The sequence below is a fragment of the Eleutherodactylus coqui genome, chromosome 6 (genome assembly GCF_035609145.1).
Source record: "Eleutherodactylus coqui strain aEleCoq1 chromosome 6, aEleCoq1.hap1, whole genome shotgun sequence".
Classification (NCBI taxonomy): domain Eukaryota; kingdom Metazoa; phylum Chordata; class Amphibia; order Anura; family Eleutherodactylidae; genus Eleutherodactylus; species Eleutherodactylus coqui.
In genome coordinates this window covers 56977469-56994040 of record NC_089842.1, presented here as the reverse complement: position 1 = coordinate 56994040, position 16572 = coordinate 56977469, and positions in this window count along the sequence as shown.

Below are 16572 nucleotides of genomic sequence, written 5' to 3'. Positions count from 1 at the left end.
CAAATACGCTTGTATGTCATTGGCCTAGACTCTTTTACCTCGGTACATGTGCGTCTATTTCTTACTCTCTATAAGGGTGCCTACCCACTTGCGATTTTTTTTTCCTGTGATGTTTTGCGTTTTTTCTCAAGAGCAATTAGTATAGAATGTGTTCTTGTCCATCTGGGGTTTTTTTTCCGTTTCGTGGGTTTTTTTTTACATAGGAACTGTCAGTTGCACATGTGTCCTTATTTTTCTCTTAATGCACCCATGATTGTCAATGGAGGGCTGCAAAAAACGCGCAAAAAAGGCCGCAAAAACGCCGTGTTTTTCACGCGTGAAAATCGGCAACGCAAGTGGGTAGGCGCCCTAATATTAAAACCACCTGCTCCATATTGCGTAGGTTCCATTTGTGCCGCTAAAACAGCTCTCACTCACGAACTCATGGACTCCACAAAACCTTTGAAGATGTCCTGCAGTATCTGCACCAATGTGAATGTCCTGTAAGTTGTCAGGTGGGACCTCCATGGATTGGACTTGTTCGTCCAGCACATCGCACAGATTCTGAATAAGATTTAGATCTGTGGAATTTGGACGCCAAGTCATTACCTTAAACTCTTTCTCATGTTCCTTAAGCCATTCCTGAACAATTATTGCGGTGCGGCAGGATGCATTATCCTGCTAAAAGAGGGCACTGATATTTATGCATATTGTTACCATGAGGGGGTACTTGATTGGTACAATGTTTAGGTAGGTGGTTCATGTCATACACATGAATGTCAGGAAGGACCCAAGGTTTCCAGCAGAGCATTGCCCATAGCTTCTTGTTGCCTCCACCGGCCATCTCTTCCCCAAGTAAACAATGCACACACCCAGCTGTCCTCATACTGTAAAAGAAAGCATGATTAATCAGTTCAGGGCAGAGGCATAGCTAGGTTTTCCTGCACCCGGGGCAAAAATTCAGTTTGGCGTCAACTCTCCTCCCCTATTTAAAGTTTAAGGCTGGGTTCACACAAGGTGGAATTACACAGAAATTCTGCATGCATTTTTAAGCCCGAGACTAAGCAGTAAAGTGAATGAGATTTGGCAAAACCTCATTCACACACTCCGACAATCCGCTGCCGACAAGCAGCACGGAAACTGATATGCAGCGCGGAATTCAAATCCGTGACATTTCAATTGAATCACTGTTTCCGCTGCAGACTCTCCTCTCTAAGTGGCGCAGGTTTTAAAGCAGCCTTTTTGCTGCAGAAATCTTGCGGAATTTCCGTACAGTCCTGCTGCGGGCATTCCACCAGATTTCCGTCCCGTGGGAACCCAGCCTAAAGGTACCTTTACATGGTACTGGTGTATTATGTCGCCACTGGAAGTAAGGGGTGGCGACATAATACAGCTGTAAAAAAAAGTTTTTACCGCCCCCAGCTTCTGATTGGCGGGGGGCGTGTTTAATCCCCCAAGTGCCGTTCTGACATGGCAGGGGACAGCGGCAATGCTGGGAGCTGCGGCACTGGAGGACAGTGTTCTAAGGCTGGGAGCGGCAGCGCCAGCAAAGGCACTGGCAAGTGAACACAGCGCCGAGCCTGGGAGCACCAGCATAGGCAGCGGAGCAGTACGGCGAGGCTGGGAGTGGCATTGTCTTCAATCCCCCACGGCAGGAGGACAGTGCCAAAGTGTGAGCGGCGGCAGCTGTGGCAGAGGGACAGCGCTGCTGAAGAGTAAGTGACCGGGGCAATTGGCATCCCGAACTGCGCAGACAGCCGCAACAGCTGCTCACCCTAACCCTCCAGGGCAGCCACACAAGCAATACACACGCTGCTAGGACCTTCCATTCTTCAGCCTATCGGAAGCTAGGGGTGTGACAGGGGTATTGCTACAGGCAAGCCCTGTCAAACCCTAGCTTCCGGTGGCGTCAAGGTATCTCTTTACATGGGCCGAATTTCAGGTGCATAAGTGCCCAACAGCTGTCCCACAGACTATCGCTCCTGTGCTTTCATACGCACCCTGCAGACATAGAAGCCCTCATACAGATATGCTGATGCTACAAAAAAAATATGGTGCTTCGAAGGCTTGGATGAAAATATGATAAAGTCACTGCCAAAACTTGCTACAGCGTCAAGATGTTAAATGAACCATAGCTAAATTGCATCTAATCTTTACCTGGTAGCAAACAAACTGTCCATTCAGGCAGGGTTGAATCTGTCTCCACAAATGGTGTATTTTGATAATACAATATGATAGCAGCACATCTACTCTCTATAATAAACCTGTCTTTTCCAACTGAATTCCTGCCCTGACTGCATTACGCCATAGCATCTGCTTCCAGCCCACTGTGGCTGCACTGCACCTGCTCTTGGCTTCATTCACACGAGCGTATATCGGCCCCGTTTTCACGGGGAGCTGGCGGAGAAGGGAGGTGGGAGGGAGATTAGCAGCATGTCTGCTAAACTCCCACCCCCTTCCCTCCTGTTCTCCGCCCCTTGCAATAGGAGGGGGCAGGGCGGGAGCTATTTGCTAAGCTCCCATCCTGCCCCGTCCCACCACTTCCCATTGCTGGCAGCCGACAAAGAGCAGAGAGGGGGTGGGAGCTTAGCACACTAGCTCCTGCCCACTCCCCTTGCCAAGAGCCGGCGAGGGGGCGGAAAGGGGGGGATCCAGTCTAGTAGACTTGAGCCGTCTGAACGGCGCACAAATGGGTGATTTTTGGTCGCGCTGTGGCCGTTACAAGGCCGACCGAAAATTGCCTACACCCAAGTGAATGAGCCTTTACACTAAGAACAGCTGCACACAGCATTTTTTGGAAAATGCGTTTGCAATTTTTTTAGCCAAAATCAGTACGTTCACACATAGTGAAAAGGGTGCTGATTTTCTGCAACGGAAAAGCCACACCAAAATCTGCATCATTTCGGCATAAAAAACGGCTTTAAAATCCATATCTAACTAAATCAGATTAAGTGCCCCTTTAATTCGAACCTCTCATTCTCGCCTCCAAAAGAAAGCGTTCGTTCTTATGCGCACCAATGATCCTTGCAAAAAAAAAAAAAATAAGGTTTGGACATCCAATAAATGAATTAAGTATGAAGGTGCACATAAAGCTAAGGCTGCAACAATTACAGTAACAAACACTGTGGGCAGGATGCAGGAAACAACAACTAAAAAAAAAATTTGAAACCACAATGTGTGCCGCACATGACTGACGGCGAGCCGTCTGGACCACTTGCGATACGGATTTAAACATTTCCGCATGGACGCCGGCCGTGGCCAGATTCTGCTGCAGGCTCCCACATGCGGAGTCCGACCCATGTGAGACCGGCCTTAGTGTGCTTTTACCTCTGCATTGGAGGTTCCGTTTTTCTGCTCCATTCAGTGAGCAGGAAAGGGGAATCCCCTGGCCAAACGAATCCGTTGGACCGAATGGACCCCACTGACTATAACGGGGTCCGTTCAGTTTCCGCTCAGCTGCCCAGCATTTAACCAGAAAAAAAAGCATTGCGCGCAGCACTTTTCTTCCGTTATTTTGTGCCGGATTTGCGACTGAACCGTCACCCGGAGGTTCCAACGTAGAGGTGAGCCCATCTTAGGCCGGGCTCACACAAGCGGAATTTAATTGCATATTAGGCCGCCTGCAGACGGCCGGGTCGGATCCTGCTGCGAGAATTCTCGCAGCGGGACCCGACCCGAGCCCCTGCAGGGACCAGCGTGGCACTCACCTCTCCCACGGCTCTGTGATGTACCGCCCATCCGACACATGTGCAGAGCGGAGCCAGCGGCCGGGGAGTGACATTTCTGTGCCGGGCTCCGCGAAACCCGCACAGAAATAGAGCATGCCGCGATTTGTTTTCCGCGCAAGATTTCGCGTGGAAAAATCCAGGCCGTCTGCATAGGATTGTGTTTTCTAACGCAATCCTATGGCAACTTCCACGGGCAGAAATTCTGCGGGAAATCCCGTAGCGGAATTTTCGCCCATGTGCAGGGGGCCTTAATATCTGCATATAAATGCACAACTGTTTATACTAACCGCATAAAACATGCAAGGTTCTTTTAACCTTAAAACATGCAAGCGTTTACTTGTCTTTATGATTATTTGTGTATTTTTTGCATTTGGGGGATTGAGTAGGTTAGCTGTCTCAGCACTTTTCTAGGCTGTGACTCCTTTGGATACTGTGTGATATGTCTGACCTTGTTTCTCCTCATTGTTATGTCATGTTTGATATATGACTGATTTTGTTCTATATTTATACTCTGCTTGTGTGAGCTATTATGATGCTTTCAAATAAAGTTTAAACTTTCAACACTAATTTGATCAAACTATGTGGGCCCAACCGCCAAGTACAGGTAAACCTTGATGTATGGGTTCCTAGCTGCTTCTCTTTAGGTTTAAAAGCCCCCACATGGATGAAAAAGCTGGATACCTAACTATATACTATCACTGAATCATCTGAGACGGATGGGTAAATGGAGTGCACAACATGAATAGGCAGCTACTCCTACATGAATGCACATGCAACAACAAAACAAAAGTCTGCACATCCAACAAATGAATTAAGTGTGAAGCTGCACAATAAGCTATGGCTGCAACAATTACAGTAATAATTATATGCTTCAGCACTCATAACACACTTAGTATAAAAATGCATAGCATACACACTTAGTAAAACAATGCACAACTGTTGTTTATACTAACCACATAAAAAGAGCATAATTTGATCACCTGGACATTGCAGGTAGATCCACACAGTTTGATCAAATTATGCGCTAAGAACTTTGCATTTTTCATACAGTTAGTATAAACAACAGTTATGCATTTTTATGCAGATATTACGTATGCATGAGTGCCGAAACGTGTTTGTTAGATCAATTAACCTTGGGCACCTATGATACTCTCACCAGTTCACTGTTTGTCCTACCTTGGAGCATTTTTGGTAAGTACTAACCTCTCTACTAGAAACACCCTACAAAACCTGCTGTTTTGGAGATGTACTGACCTATTCATGTCTAACACCCACAATTTGACTGATGTCAAAGTCACTCAAACCCTCACACTTGCCCATTTTTTCTGCATTCAATATATCAAATTCAAGATCTTACTGTTTACTTGCTGCCTAATGTATCCCACCTAGAGATGAGCGAACGTACTCGTCCGAGCTTGATACTCGTTCGAGTATTAGCGTGTTCGAGATGCTCGTTACTAGAGGCGAGTACCACGCGATGTTCGAGTTACTTTCACTTTCATCTCTGAGACGTTAGCGCGCTTTTCTGGCCAATAGAAAGACAGGGAAGGCATTACAACTTCCCCCTGCGACGTTCAAGCCCTATACCACCCCCCTGCAGTGAGTGGCTGGCGAGATCAGGTGTCACCCGAGTATATAAATCGGGCCCTCCCGCGGCTCGCCACGGATGCATTATGACAGAGATCAGGGACAGTGCTGCTGATGCTGGAGCTGCTATAGGGAGAGCGTTAGGAGTTATTTTAGGCTTCAAGAACCCCAACGGTCCTTCTTAGGGCCACATCTGACCGTGTGCAGTACTGTTGAGGCTGCTTTTAGCAGTGTTGCACAATTTTTTTTGGACAGCCATTATCTGCTATTTATCCTTCTCTGCAGAAGTATCGCATCCTGGTGTATAGTGGGGATGCAGACATGGCCGTCAACTTTCTGGGCATTGAATGGTTTGTGAATGGACTCGACTTGGAGGTGAGCAGACTTAAAGGGGTTGTCCCGCGCCGAAACGGGTTTTGTTTTTTTTCAATAGCCCCCCCGTTCGGTGCGAGACAAACCCGATGCAGGGGTTTAAAAAAAAAAACGGATAGTACTTACCTGAATCCCCGCGCTCCAGTGACTTCTTACTTACCTTGCGAAGATGGCCGCCGGGATCTTCACCCTCGGTGGACTGCAGGTCTTCTGTGTGGTCCATTGCCGATTCCAGCCTCCTGATTGGCTGGAATCGGCACACGTGATGGGGCGGAGCTACGAGGAGCAGCTCTCTGGCACGAGCGGCCCCATTCAGAAGGGAGAAGACCGGACTGCGCAAGCGCGTCTAATTGGGCGATTAGACGCTGAAAATTAGACGGCACCATGGAGACGAGGACGCTAGCAACGGAACAGGTAAGTGAATAACTTCTGTATGGCTCATAATTAATGCACAATGTACATTACAAAGTGCATTAATATGGCCATACAGAAGTGTATACCCCAACTTTGTTTCGCGGGACAACCCCTTTAAGTGATCATGTAGGATACTGTATTAAACATTTTCTGCATCTTTCATACAAGTTTTATATCTGCTACTCAGTAATTCTTTGTGATTTGGATTCGCTTCTGTATGTACAGCCGGTGGGTTCCAGGGAGCCACCCATGCTGTCGGTCCACACGGAGTTGTAACTGCATGTGTCCACTTCTAAAGAACCCCAGTCTGACTGGGGCATGCAGACACCTTGACAGAATGAATAGTGTGTGGCACATAGGTTCCCCATTGCTATGCCCACGTGTGCAGCTCCTGATGGCGGTGGGAAAGGATTATATTTCTCATTGCTTCTGTACAGCATTGTGGGCTATCGCCCCGCCCCTTTGAAAGAGGGTCGCTGCCTAGCCGTGCCAACCCTCTGCAGTGTGTGCCTGCGGTTCCTCCTCATGGCAGACGCACTTCTAAATAGACATGAGGGTGGTGTGGCTATGAGGCCAGTGTGTGGCATGAGTGCAGCTGAAGGCTGCGCAGGGACACTTTGGTGTGCGCTGTGGACACTGGGTCGTGCGGGGGGGGGGGGGGTTGGGCAGCATGTAACCCAGGAGAAGTGGCAGCGGAGTGTCATGCAGGCAGTGATTGTGCTTTGTTGGAGGTAGTGTGGTGCTTAGCTAAGATATGCATTGCTAATGAGGGCTTTTCAGAAGTAAAAGTTGTTTGGAGGGGGGGGGCCACTCTTGCCGCTATTGTGGCTTAATAGTGGGACCTGGGAACTTGAGATGCAGCCCAACATGTAGCCCCTCGTCTGCCCTATCTGTTGCTGTGTCGTTCCCATCACTTTCTTGAATTTCCCAGATTTTCACAAATGAAAACTTTAGCGGAGCATAGGTCCCATACAAAAATGCTCGGGTCGCCCGTTGACTTCAATGGGGTTCGTTACTCGAAACGAACCCTCGAGCATCGCGATAATTTCGTCCCGAGTAACGAGCACCCGAGCATTTTGGTGCTCGCTCATCACCCCTTTGACAGGTGTCATTTTCACGAAATAATTAATATTATTAACTTCACCTGTCAATTGTTCTAATGTTATATTTGATGTTTGGTGTATATTCTGTCATGTATTGTAGTAGAAATCAGCTCTTCATGTCCTGACTTCCTGCAGAGCTTGTACTTATACACAGCAACCAATTAGAAGAGGGAAAGATACAGGGGGAGGGAAAATGTAGCAGCCTGAACCAGTGATGAGGCAGGAGGTATATCTCAGACTACTTTGGTAGACACTACAGTTAAGTACAGCTAAAGGTGCATTTAGACTGAAAGATGATCGCTCAAAAATCGCTCAAATGGCAGTTTGAGTGACAGTTTTGAGCGATTATCTTTGCATAACTCTTAAGAAGCTAAATAGCTACTTAAAGACTTAAATGCAGGTGGAGCTGGACATCGCTGATTGTGACAACAAAGCAGCTGTTTGCATATACAAAACAGCTGCTTTGTTCTCGCAGTTATCAGCAGAGCTGATAGCTCTGGGAAACAGCAGGAGCGCTGACAGCTCCTTTGTCTCTGAGCTTTCAGCTGGTATCCCACTGGGAAGTCCCAGCAGGATACCAGCTGAAAGAATGCTATCCGTGCCGCCCACTGAGAAAATCAGCGTGCAGCACTGATAATAGTCATCAGTGATTTCTAGCTTGCTAGAAATCAACAATGAACGAATAGTGCATGAACAATGCACGATGGCAGCGTGTTTAGACACAACAATAGTTTTTGAGCGATAATCGTTGTGTCTAAATGGGCCTTAAGTTATAGCAACGGATCACGACTCTTTCCTAAAGCAACCCAGCAGCAAAGTAGTAAGGAAAGATAAATAGCAGTTAAGTATCCCCTGTAGGTATTGACTGACTGGACACTTATTTTAATTAATTGTCATGTCAGATTTACATAGATAGATCTCTTTGGATGTAACCTTATGGGTGGCTTTTATTAGGCACCATGGCCCAGGAGCCTTTAGATATGTGACCACTAGGCAGAACTCTGTTTAGGCACTGAGCATTTTACAAAGGAGTGCGGATGGCGGTAGACTGCATTTATTATATCTCTAGTAGAGTTGAGCGAACGTACTCTGCCAAGCTTGATGCTCGTTCGAGTATTAGCATACTCGATGGTGCTCGCTACTCGAGCGAGCATCATGCCGTGTTCGACCCTGCCCCAGTTTTGGCCCTTCTCGCCACTGACGTGTCAGATTTGACCCCTCCCCGCTGCGACGCTGTGCACGTCAACACTAGTTTGTGGCTGGCTTGGGAGAGAGAAAAAGAGAGAAAGAGAGAGAAAAAGGTAGGGGCTAATTGAGCTGGCTGGGTGGTATTCTCCACCAGCCAATCCCCCTGGTCTGCAGCAGACAAATACCAGCAAACTCTTGTGAGAGATTGCTGGTCATTTTAGTGCTTCATTGTATCTCTGTGTTGAGCCCACGCAGAGCTTGTGTGTGCATGCTAGCCTGTAGTGTCTCTCACTCCTTCCCTGAAGATGGTCTGGACACCTGTAGTCCTTGTTTTTATCATATGCAGATCCCCTCTTCCCTATCCCTGGGCAGGTGCGGCCTCCAGACGTCTTATGTCTTGTGTGTATGTCAGATGTGTGATGCCTGACACTGTTCCCTTTGTCTGCATAGTGGCTGACTCTCTATCCCCTTGGTGTGCGGACACTTGGACTAGCTGTGGTTTACCATCTGCATGCATGTGAGCTCTGAGTGGGGTTCCTGTTATATGATAAATGCACAACCTGGTATGTAGGTGTGAACAGTGACGTGTGTGGTATGTCTGTGCAAGTGATCAGACGTGCTTTATGTGCAGTCCTGTTCTATGTGGTTTGCATAACCTTGTGTGTTGGTATGAATCGCAAAGCGTTTTGTATGTCTGTGCAGGTGGCCAGACATGTGCTTTATGTGCAGTCCTGTTCTGTGCTCAGTGTCGTGCCCTTTGGTTTGTGCATCTCTGCAGTTTCCTAATCAGGGATAGCCAAGTCCCAGATGAAGTCAGTGGAGCTGTCCTTGTCGGGACAATTACCCTGCTTTTAGGCAGCGGTTCCCCACTTTCCCTCATTAGTAAGGGACAGAAGTCCTTCCATCTTTGCCTGGAGAGGTGCAATTCGTCTATGCAACACTATGTGAGTGATTGCGGTTTTAAAAGGACACAATCCTGCGCCCGTACTGAGGCATGGCGCTTTAGTGCGCCGAGCGGACATAACACTTAGGGCCCTTTTACACTGCATGACTGTCAGTCAATTCAGCGTCTGACAGTCGTCCTAGTGATATAGCTCCTGTTCAATCACTGCCGGCATCTACACTGAGTGTTTTCAGTCAGATTCCCGCAATTTAGTGAGAATCTGAATTATTACCGTATATGTAAAAGGGCCCTTAGTGCTTAAGTTCTTGCTGAACTGAAAAAAGGTCAGATAATGCTTATACCAAAAGTGTTGAAGGCTACACTTGGTCTTTGCTATCACAAGTTCTTTACTCTCTGCATTTCCTTGACAAATCTGGTCTTTTTCTTCTAAGCTCAGATGGTTTTGCTCCAGGTATCTCTTCCTCTTATTTTCTAGGGGAAGGAAGTAGATGCATGGCACTAAAAGTCGTCAACCATATAAGCTCTTATGAGGCTAATTTTCCTGTCATCATATTTTAATAATTGCATCAAGTCTTAAAAGACTTGCTTAATTGAAATCAGTTTGTAAGATGGTACTGGCACTGCGCCTCTTCATAAAGTAGATATTGACCCTACCCATTGAAAAAAAAAGTGCAAAATGAGTTTTCCAAATTTCTCCTAGATGAGATGTGAGATGTTGAGTAGTAAAATAGTAATCCCCTATTATATAGTAATATTTATCAAAATTACTTCATTGATGAGTGGGAATGTCCTAGAAATGACCTTTAAGTCTGCAAGAATTTCATATTCCCCATTCTTGTGTTGCATGATCTGACAACAGACTGTGCTTTGCAATTTATGACAACTCTGTTTTCTTTCTCTTCACTTTTTGGAGATGCCATTGATGAACACTCCAGTTAAGGTGGCACTACATGAGACAACTGTCAGGCGCATAAGTGCCTGACAGTTGTCCCAAGACTTATTACTCCTATGCTTTCTTTTCCAACCCCCTGCCGCCTGTGCCTGCGGAAATACTGAGGGGGTTCTTTACAGAGTGTTCACATGGGCAGGGGAATTATTTCCGCCCTGATTTAAAAGGCTAATTACTAATTAGCCTTAGAAGATGCCAGTATTCACAAAATTGACGAAGAGAACCCAATGATTTCAATAGGTTTGTTCTCATGAGCGTGAGAGAAAAGATAGTACTTGCCCTATCTTTCTGCGTGTTACGCAGAAATCTGCCATAGAGGTCTATGGCAGAAAGGTATGATCCAGAGTACAACCCTTACTCATGCGCAAATACGCTTTGTTGCAGCAAACGTATTTGCGCATACGTTCAGGGAATAATGCAAAAAGAAGCTATTCTTACCCGCTCAATAAGTTTCAAACAAAAATAACAAAATAGATGTAAACAGTGGCCATATGGAGCGCAAATACTAGCAAGCACACAAGACAGAACCATATGGAATGCAAGTAAAGGTGCAAATAATTACGTACATACAGGGATCAGATAATAAATTCATGCAGGGCGCAGATAACTGGACCAAATAAAACAGCCAATCTAGGTGTAAAATTACAGCAACACAGAGTTTAAAAATAGATCTAAACAAAGTAATTCAGAGTCAAACAGGTCAAAAACCCATTAAGTTAAAATAAAGAAAAAAAAAAGGAAAATTAAAATCACTTAATTGGTCATATTATTCTCTGAATGCGCATTATGTGATCCACTCTCAGAATGCCCTCGCTCTTCAGAACCAAATGTCATAATTAGCAACAACTTTTTGGCATCTTTACCCTCACCACATATCATTCTCCTCCCTTCCTCCAGAAGAATTATCTCCACTTAGGCTTCTTTCCCACAAGTGTATATCAGCCGGCCGTTTTCCAATGGATTCCAATGCATCAGATCACATGACCATATTCCTGAGACGTAAAAGCGCCCGGCCAGCCCAATATAGAGCCGGGCGTTTTTACGTCGGTCCCAAAGGATAGTCCTGGAACTATCTTTTGGGACGGAATACGTCAGCCGCTGCAGGGGCTCCTATGGGAGCCCATGGCAGTGGCTGCAGGTGGGAGGGAGTTTACCAGAGTGGCTGCTAAACACCCTCCCTCTGCTCTTCTTTCCCCGTGCAGGCTCACCTGTCCTATCCTCCCCGCTGGCTCTTTGCAATGGGAGGGGGCAGGACAGGACAGAGCTAAGCGCCGGCCTGCCCCGCCTCCTTCCATTGCTGGCTGTGGACAAGGGGCGGGATGTGGGCAGAGCTAAGCCCCCGCCCTCTCCCCGGCCATTGTCCATAGCCATCAATGGGAGGAGGCGGGACGACCCGGCGCTTGGCTCCACCCCTGTACCGCCCCCTGCCATTGCAAAGAACGAGCGGTGAGGAGAAGAGAGGTGAGCCTCCATCACTCCCATCCACATCACAACCACAAGGAACCACATTCCCCTCCCACAGAGCTACATCTCCCACTCCCACTGCGCAGGAGCAAGCGTTTTTGCGCTTGCGCCCATGTACAGCCACCCTCAGACTTTGAGGATTTCAGCTAACTAGTCTAGCCAGCACATACCTCACAAATACTGCAATCTAGTATCAAAAACCTGTGTTGTTCTCTGGCTCAAGACATCTATAAAGGATTTTTTATTTATACTACATTAGTCATTTTTTCCAAAGCTCCTATATATGCAACGGGGGAGCAATAATAGGCCGAGTATTTGCGAATTTATAGATTTTAAAATATATACTAGAATAGTATGACGTTTCCCCAAATCTTCCTCTGCTTCTTCAGAACAAAATATAAACATATATAAAGCACACCATGTATTGCCCTTGACTTCCTTCATTGCTGTAATCTCGATGTTTCTCTTGGCTGTCTCCACTTGTTTGAGAAAGTTATTAGCTGTTTTATAGATGGCCAGGCATTTGATTGGAGATTACATTGGCTGTTTTAAGACTGACTGGCTGGTTAATAAAGATGGGACAAGTGGGAATAGGAAAGCCATTTGGCTGCATCTCCTGCAGAGAGGCCAGTAATGAGGTAGAGAATACAGAGAGAAATCTGACTGCGAAATAAAGCAAGAGCTGAGTGTAAAACTATAGTGTGCATCAAGTGATACGGATGGATAATAAGATGAGTTCCCTGCCAAGGGACATGAAGGTATTTACAACGCAAAACAGCATATTTTAATAGTTTCCTTGTTAAGAAACGCATTACTGACTACAGTTACTGAATAAAGAGCGAGGTCAGATCACATAATGCTGAGCCAGACTGCCTACCTGCTTACGCAATATACTGCAATCTAAATGAGACTGCTGTGCCAACCACATATTAATATAATCTTGCAGTTATCTATCCCCTTTTTTTGCTAGCATGCATTTAGTAGGTTATCAATAAATAGGGGACAGGTGGAAGGGAATTTAACTGCTGAATAAGACTACACAAGGTTTGTTTGTAGTCTGTAACCATAGAGACACATAGATCTACCTAATTGCTGTAGACACAGAACATTTGGAGATTTTTAATTGCAATCAAGACTATTTGCAAAGTTACTTTACTTTTCATTGATTGTCGGAGAACAAGTGTGTGTGTTCATAATTTTTTCCCCTGCTGCTAGTGTTTTGGCATGTTGTAAAGAAAACTGAGTGAAACAGAAATAACTTGTTTGCTTGCAGAAGAAGACAATAGTCACATACAGTTCAGCGATGATGAATTCGATCCCGAGCCAAATGACAGTGAAGAGGAGCATGTGTTGTGTTGTGAGTGAAGTCCTAGACGAGCAAAGTGCTGAAAATATTGATGACGATTTGGATGGTAACAGCCTTGCACCACTGGCTGCTGAAAATTCCTGCTATGTAGAGAAAGACGACTTTCCATGGAGCAGAAATTTACCGGCGTCATACAAAGTGAGAAGACACAATATTATCAAGTCACAAACAAACGTGCTAAAGCTGCCACCTATATCGGAAAGTCTAGTGTCTGCTTTTTGATTTGTACATCACGAGTGATATTATTGAAAAACTTGTCGAGTACAGCAATTTGAAAGCAGAGAGAATTTCTAAAGAAAAAAATTCATCGTTCATGTGGCAAAAATGCGATTCGAGCTTTGAACAGCAATTTCTGAAACGTCCATATTCTGTGGAGCAAGAAATGTGGTTCACCAATTTTTCGTGCCATGATGAGTAAGGGAAGATTTGAAGACAATGAACTTTTTGAGATTTGATGACAAGTCATCAAGAAGTGTTTGAAGGGCTACAGACAAATTTGCGCCTTTTCATGAAATATGGGGCCAGATAAATCACAATCTTCAAAAGTATTACCTTCCAGGTGTGAATCTGATTATTGATGAGCAATTGGTCCCATTCCCATATTGCTCATTTCGCCAGTACATAAATTCAAAGCCAGCAAAAAATGGAATAAAGATCTTCTGGACATGTGGCTCAACTACTTTTACCCAATGGCTTGCCCTACTTGGGTAAAGAAGGCAACGTGAGGGGAACAAATATTGCATTCGAGGTGGTGAATGAATTGGCAATAGGGTAGTTTAGCACTCATGGAAATATTACCTTGGACAATTTCTTCACATCAATGCAGCTCGCTGACCAATTGCTGAAGAATGGGCTCACACTTGTTGGCACAACGCATCAAAACAAGACTTCCATACCAAAGGAATTTCCAGCCAACACGGGGCAGTAATAAATTTTCTTTTCGGTTTCGCGAGAGAAGACTCCTTAGTGTCGTATGTGCACAAAGCAGGAAAGAGTGTTGTGCTTCTCTCCACAATGCACTCCACCTCTGAGGTTATTGCGGAAGACGCTTGCAAACCAGAAATAATTCTTTATCACAATAACACAAAAAGAGGTGTTGATACTCTTGATCAAATGATACACACCTACACTTGTAATAAAAAGAAAAACAAGCAGATTGCCACTTACAGTATTCATGGACTGCATTGACATAGCCGAAGTTGCGTCGTACGTAGTCTTTTTGGCAAAGAATCCTGACTGGAATGCAAATAAAAAGAAAACAAGAAGACAAATCGCGCTGGCTGATCTAGCTGAAGATTAGGTTCAAGAACATATTGGAAGGAGGTCAAAACAGGGGCTGCAGAAAAACATCACTCAGTCTATGGAAGACATTGTTTGTCCTCATGCCATATGTTAGATATACTGAATGTTAGGTGCAGTGTTCAGACACGATCTTCTGCTTCTGTGTCTGGCAAACATGGGTGTCGTCCCATTCTGTCTGTTCCCTGAGCTTGTGTTCGCTCTCTTCCAGCACTCCTAGGGTTAATAGCTTCTGGTCTCCTGTTCAGCAGATGTACCTTTTACAATCACCGCCCTATATAGCTGCCCTGGGTCTTTCAGACCTTGCAGCAGTGTTGATGAGAGGTTGTTCCCTTCACTTCATGTCCAGCCGCTGCTTCGGCAGTTACCTTTGTATCTTACGTTCTGCTTATTTTCTGTGTTCTTCGTTCATATACTCTGTAGTCTGTTGTTCCCATTGTCCGTTTCTCTGTTTATCCCTGTCAGCTTGTTCATCCTTTGTTTCTGTACTCCCCGGTGTTGTTCTATCTTTCTCCTACAGGTGTTCTGGCCCGCCAAGGTAAGTTAGCGCCTAGAGGAAGACCGTGGGGTTGTCCTTATCAGGACAAGTGATCCGCTTGTAGGCAGGGGTCTCCCTCTCCAGGTTATCAGTTCAGGGCAAGATACCTTCCCTAGTTTCCATCTATATACAGGGCTGTCTATCTGGTATCTTACCTCCCACGTTGGGGTTAGCTGTCAGCCGTTCTGAATTGGATCTTCACATACCCGGTAGGTTGACACAGTGACTCTACATCCACAGTCCTTACACTGAAGAAAGAAGAAAGTTATATGATCCCATAAAAGCATGCATGCAAAAAACTGCATGTAATAATTATAAGAATAATGCGTGTAGTGAACACTCACCGGTTATAAGGAAGTGACAGAAATGTTTGAAGTAAATTAACAGTACAGTATGACTTGGTAACACTAATTCAATATCTTGTATAAGAAAAGAGATGAATAGAGAGTTTCAAGGATAAGTTATAATGTGTGTCAGGGATATTCTCAACCACTTAAGGGCTCGGTCAGAAGAGCATGGGTTTTGCGCACGCACAATGCACGCTTCTAAAAGAACCAATGGGTTCCTATAGAAACGTTCATATGCGCAGAATTTGAACTGCAAAACAGCGCGCACCTAAAAAAGTTAAGACATAGGTGCGCGTTTTGCAAGAGTTTCCATTGACTCCTATGGGAGCAGGAGTTAATAGAAACTCAAGCGCTGCCAATAGGTTCCCTGCTGCTTACAGCAGGGAATCTAAAAGGTGCTTCTGGCCAGAAGCACCTTTTAAATGTCCCGCTGTTAACCCCTTAGTTCCCGCGGGGATGAGGGGACTCCCAGAGAGTTCCATTAATCTCCGCGGGGAGTCCCCTCATCACTGAACACTGTGATAGCACTGTCACAGTGTTCAGTGATGATGGGACTGCAGCGGGGACAAAAGAATCCCCTGCTACAGCTGTGACACAGGACCGTAATGCTCTTCCATTGCTTTCAATGGTGCTGGCATTGCTCTTGCCCCATTGAAAGCAATGGGATGAAGGCAACCCCCGCAGCTAAATTTTTTTTTTTAGGGGGGTGGGAGGGGCTTGACATATAAGCCCCACCCCAAAAATCATCCCAGGCTGTAGAAAAGAAAAAAGTTAAATCACCTAGAAGCGCTGTCCAGCTCTTCTCCCCTTCCTTGGCAGTTTTTCTGTATTGTGGTGGCCAGGGATTGAAAAATCCCCGCCTACAGAAAGCGCTGCCTTTGATTGGCTGAGCGCTGTAACCAATCAGAGGCAGCGCTCAGCCAATCATAGAGAGGCCGCAGCGGAGACAGCGATATAATTACCATGCTGCGGCTTTGAATTCTGTGCGGAATGTCAGATTCATCAAGGCTTGGCCACAACAGCTTCTCCGCAGCGTGTGGATGAGATTTTTGCAAATCTCGTCCACTTTGCTGCTTTATCCCGGGATAAACATTGTGTGAACCCAGCCTAATGGTGAAATAACAGAAAGTAACAAATAGTTAAGAAAGGCATCCTTTCAAACCACATTTGCTGAAAAACATGTAATACAGTGCTCATAATTAGCTGTGAGTCTAATGGATTCACATTGGGGGTCCATGTGAGTCAAAAAGCTTAGGAGTCCCAGAGTTAACACAACTTAAACCATTGTAAAGCAATTGAAATGGCAAATAAATTGTGGTACAGAAAGTTATCAT